The sequence below is a fragment of the Myotis nattereri genome (assembly GCF_964212035.1).
Source record: "Myotis nattereri genome assembly, chromosome: 1".
In the NCBI taxonomy this organism is placed as follows: domain Eukaryota; kingdom Metazoa; phylum Chordata; class Mammalia; order Chiroptera; family Vespertilionidae; genus Myotis; species Myotis nattereri.
In genome coordinates this window covers 8,687,037-8,692,378 of record NC_138075.1, presented here as the reverse complement: position 1 = coordinate 8,692,378, position 5,342 = coordinate 8,687,037, and the positions used below count along the sequence as shown (strand labels likewise).

At 50.6% G+C, this 5,342-nt stretch overlaps 1 pseudogene across 1 annotated transcript; it reads right to left on the bottom strand.

The window, feature by feature from the left end:
- Positions 1–231: 231 nt before the first annotated feature.
- LOC308533517 (exosome complex component RRP40-like) lies at positions 232–4,081 on the bottom strand (annotated as a pseudogene). Its single transcript has 4 exons — positions 3,999–4,081; positions 2,037–2,331; positions 1,694–1,815; positions 232–1,129 (listed from the first exon to the last, which is right to left on the bottom strand). The product of its transcript is annotated as an exosome complex component RRP40-like (transcript).
- Positions 4,082–5,342: the final 1,261 nt, after the last annotated feature.

The following is a 5,342-nucleotide window of genomic DNA, read 5'->3' as shown; positions in this document are numbered from 1 at the left end:
TTATTTCAATGCTTACTTCCAGCAAAACTAAGGAAATTAACACCAAGTAAATCATAATACTAACTTTTAGTAAACTTTATTATAAAAGAAAAAATAGTACTATTTTATGATTTTTTTCAACCACAAGAACATGAGTGGCAACCAGTGACTTGTTTATAAAAATATTTGAAGACTCACATAAGATAATATCTTATCTTCTGAAGATTAATGGGGAGAGGTTCACCTGAAAAATTTTTCCCCAGGGAATCCAGTCTCTTGGCTCAACTATAAAAAAATCCACGTAGATCAACTTTCTGCCAACCTGGAGAAGATCTGTTTTCTTTGATCTGCTGTCATATGTTCACAAGCTTCTAAAATGTTTGCCAAAATTAAGGTCTGCTGAATGGTTTTTGCCTTCACCCATATTCTTCCATTCATTCCAAACACTATTTCCAGTGGGTAGAGTTTTCCACTTGCTGTGGGATTTCACAGTCTGGAGCTAGCAGCTTTCTAATTCAGCCCAAAGTCACTTTAAAAAGTAGACCATCCTGCCCAATCACACCCATTCGGTTGGCTCGTCCACAGCTGTCAATACAAACCATGTCTGGTTCCATATCTTTATTAGCAACCACAAATTGTCCATAAATGAGCCCTCCAGCCTGCACATTTGGTCTGTTTCTTTCAGTTGCACCTCCAAACGCCAAGTAAGACAAAGACGCTGGCTCGCTCCCTCCAACATCGACTTTAAATCTATCTCCCGATTTAGCCGTCACTTTGCCAATCACATGGTCTCCTTTCACTGGGACAAACCGCTTCTGCTGCGAGGCCACCCAGTAATGCCGCCGCCACCGCCGCCGCTGGGCTCCTTGTGCCAGAGGCGTCGCCGCAAAGCCGCAAGCCGGGGCTGGGCGCACAGGACGCGCACCCAGGAGCGCACGCCCGCATTTAGGCGCAGCGGTCGCTCCCCTGCACCTCCCAGGCCATCGGCAGCCTGTGCTGGGCACCGGACACCGCAGCGCCTCGCCCCCCAGCACCACCTGATCCAGCACAGCGCGCGCCCCCGCGCCCTGCCGCCGCGAGGGACTCCACTGCAACCGCCACTGCTGGAGCCAACCCGGGCGGCGCCGAACACCATTTCCAGTTCCCACTTCTGGCACGGTGCCCAATGGGCAGCCCGCCCAAGGCTTTCCGTTATCGGCAGTAACGGTCGGACCGGACCGGATCCTAAGTCGATGAAGCGTGGTCCATGTGGGCAGGCGGACCCGCAGGCGGCCCGCCGCAAGCTGATGTTTAAAATAAAACCCGTAAATTGACTCATTGGACCAGCCTGGGACCTGGCTCCGAAGGGCCAGCATTTTCCTGGGATTCAGACATCACGGTGCTCACGGCCTTATGATTGTCGAGTGGGGAACATGGGGATGAAAGCACGAGACATGGGTCCAGGAAACCCTAACACCTGGAGGAGACCTGCTGAAGCACCAAGGATCAGGCTGAACGTCGTCTCAGGAGAGCAAGCCCCAAGCCATGTGAAACTCGGGGTCGGAAACCCGTGGGCCTTGAGAGCTCAGACCCTGGTCTCCTTCCTGGGAAGATGGTCTGACCCCTTGCCCTTGGGACACCAGTGTGCCAGGGGGCTCTGCCCAGAATGTCAAGGCCCAGGCGCGGAGCTGGAAGCCAGGACCCCTTCGTGGACAGGGCAGCCCACACCCTTTACAGGTGCCAAGCTTTGTCTTCATTCTCATTTAGAAGCCAACTGTTCGTCTTGGCCAACGTCAAAATCCTGCTCCTGAGTTTATATTTCTCCTCTTCCCAGTTCTTCTTCACACAGACGAACGCCTAGAACACAGGTCAGCAATGTCTCACATACCATGCGCCCCTATGATTCCACTGCTGGGAATCTGTTCCCGAAAGAAGAAAAAAAGGCACGCGCTCAAAGTGACATTCACCCACAGTCTTTGAGCACAGACGCCAATGATGACCCATTCCCCCCTGGCTGAGCCAAGGCTGTCGCCCAGGGCACAGGCCCAGTATCCTGAGCCCTTCAGCCCAGGCCTCACCTCCCACTGGCTGTTCAGCTTCTTCAGCAAGATTTCGAAGTTATGCAGGTCGTCCCTCGCCTCTTCATACCAGGCCTGCCAGAGCCTCACATCCCGCTGCAGGTCCTCCTTCGCCCCTTCGTACCGGGCCTGCCAGAGCCTCACTTCCCGCTGCAGGTCCTCCTTCGCCCCTTCGTACCGGTCCTGCCAGAGCCTCACTTCCTGCTGCAGATTCTCTAGGGACGTCTGCACCTCTTTGCTCTGGGTGCGCAGCTCCTTCTGCTCCCCCTTCACCAGCTGGTTCCAGAAGTTGGCTCTGGGGGTGGAGAGTCACACGGCCAGGGGCTGAGGAGCACTCCCAGCCTCCGACACAGGTGTGCACCTTACTCAAAACCTCAACCTCTCTGGGCCTCCGTTTTTCCCGTGTGTAAATGAGGGTTGAACAAAATCAGCGGTTTTCAAACTGTGTCCGTTGGGGTTCTATGAGACTAGCCCAGCTGCCACTCTGGGCTGGGGGAGACAGGAAGGGCAGGTCGGACACCTCTTCAGCAGAGCACCCTGTGAGGATCCTTCCCGCGCAAGGCTTTGGCAGACCTGCCCACGTGGAACAAAGGGCTCTTCGACTGAAATACTTTTGAATACATGGAGTCAGAACATGTTTGCTCTAAATCTGTGGGTCTGTGCCCAGCTCTTCCCCACAATTCCAAGCCGCTTTCTAACTTCACTCCTGAGACAAATAAAATATGAGACTTGAGACTATTAGGTAAATCCACTGAAATCATCATCATCGTCGTCTTAACAGTTCAACTGGGTCTCAGGGGGAAGATTTAGACCAGAAAGCTCACGTGAGCAGAGGCTCATGGACTCAATTTGAAAGCAGATGTGCTCTGTTTGGCCCACATCATCTGTCTTTTTCGATTTAAATTAAGAGTCTCATGCTCTACCGACTGAGCTAGCCGGGTGCGGTTCGATTTAAATTAATTAGTTCATCAATATTTAAAAAAATTGTTTCACATTAACATTCAGGTATCTAGCTTCTCAGAGGGTGGGGAGAAAGCATGAACAAAAGGCCCTGGCAGGTGTGGTTCAGTAGTTACAGCATCAGCCCATGTACAGAAGGGTCATGACTTCAAATCTCAGTCAAGGAAACAGACCTGGGTTGCGGGTTTGCTCCCCAGTGGAGTTGGGGTGTGTGCTGTTGATATCCAAACGATGTGACTCTCTCGCATCCATGTTTCTCTCTCTCTCTCCCTCTCTTTCCCTCCCTTTCACTCTCTCTAAAAGTCAATGGAAACATTGTCCTGGGTAAGGATTAAAAAAAAGATTAAGAAAAAGAATGGAATTCATTATATATTCTGAATATGAACTCCTTATCAGATATATGGTTTGGGAATATTTCCTCCCATTCTGTAGATTGCCTTTCCACTCTGTTCGTTGTGTGCTGTCATAGTCACTTAGGGCTGCTATAACAAAATGCCTCAGACTGTTGGCTCATAAACAACACAACTTAGTTCTCACAGTTCTGGAGGGTGGGACGCCCAAGATCAAGGCACCGGCAGATGAGTGTCTGGGGAGAGCCCACTGCCTAGACAACCAACTTCCTAAAACCATAACTAGCTCAGATTTTGCTGTAACTTCACATGGAGAAAGGAATGAAGGGGCCCAACCATGAGGGCTCTGGGAGTAGGTCTGGGCTGGACATATCAATGTGTATGTCATCAGAATGCAGGTGGTCCTGAATGGTATGGGCTGGGTGAGGCACCCAAGGGCTGGAGCCAAAGCAGAGAAGAGGTCTCAGGACTGAGCCCTGGACATGCCACCATCAGAGATGAGGGAGAGGAGTGAGGAGGGGAAGGAAGGGGAGGCAGGTGTGGTAGGACAAGAAGTGAGAAAGGATGGTTCCTGAAGGCCAGGTGAGGAAATGCTCCTAGCCCATCATAAACACACCAAGTGGCTTAAAACAACAGAAATGGACTCTCCCACAGTTCTGGAGGCTGGAAGTCCCAAATCAAGGTGTCCACAGGGTCATGCTTCTTCTGAAGGCTCAAGGGGAGGACCTGTCCCATGCCTCTTCTCGCCTCTGGTGGCTGCCAGACATCCTGGATGCATCACCCCAGTTTGTCTCCATCCTCACATGGCCTTATGTCCAGGTGCCTAACACTGTGCAACTGCCTCCCTCTCAATGTAGAACATGATTTCAAGCAGCTTTGCTATAGGAAGTGCATCAAAGTGAGGTGGCAACTAGAAGATGTGGTACAGAGGGAGAGGATGCCTTTGTTTCTCAGGTGGCGGGTGGTAGAGCCTGGTTGGATGCTCTTGGGAATGGTCCTGAACAGAAGGAGACGTTGATGGCGCAGGAGAATTAGATTTTTGCAGCACTTGCCTTATTTCCTACTCTTTTGCACTCACAATTCCCTCCCTCTCCACATATGTTCAGGGGGGCATCGTAGTCGGCTTAACTGAGGTAGTAAAGTGAGTCATAAGCCCCATGTTATTAAAAAGTAAGGATTCAGAATTGAATTGACTTTTCTAAAAGCCTAGAAAAAAGCCCGTTTACTCACCCAAGTGTAGTTGAGTTCACTTTGAAACTGTTTTTTGCTAGTTTGGCGGACTCATTACTGAATTAATTTTTAGATTCAACAGTAGTTACCTGAAACAACAAAGATCGAGAGAGACATTCTATGAGATTTCATTTTCATTTGCCATTATCACTATTAATAGCTACCTGTGCAATTAATTACATGAACAAAGTTTCCTATTTGGTAGAACACTGTAGGAGCACGTCCTAGAATTGGAGAGAGCAGGGCCCAGGGCCCAGGTGGCCAGGAGCCTGAGCTGCTCAGCACAGAAGCAGGAGGGCAAGAGGGATAACGGGCAGACTTGGTGAAGGAAGGGAGTCTACAGAAGCTCTCTTCTGGCTGCCTTCGTTTTCTGAGTTAAATAGGAAATAGGGAACCAGGCCATCTACAGGTTTGAAGATTGGGGAGAAGTTGTAAATTCTGGGTGTTCTCAGAGTGGGGCGAGTGAAGAGAACAGGATACTTGGTGGAGTGCAGCCCAAGAGAGGAAGAGGAGGGGAGAGAGTTAAGGGTCTGCAAGGGTACGTGTGGTGGGTACGTGTGGAATCTACATGGGTGAGGAGGGCACGGAAGACATGGGATAAATGAGAGACAGCGATGGGGGTTATATTGTGTCCCTCCCAAAAGCGGGTGGAGTCTTTTCAAGGTGTTGCCCTTCCTGGTCTGGAGCCCCTCAGAGCTCTGGGAATCCTCCCCACTCCTCATGCTCAGTAACTCTGACCAGTGGAAGCACAGGCAGGGGCTGCTCT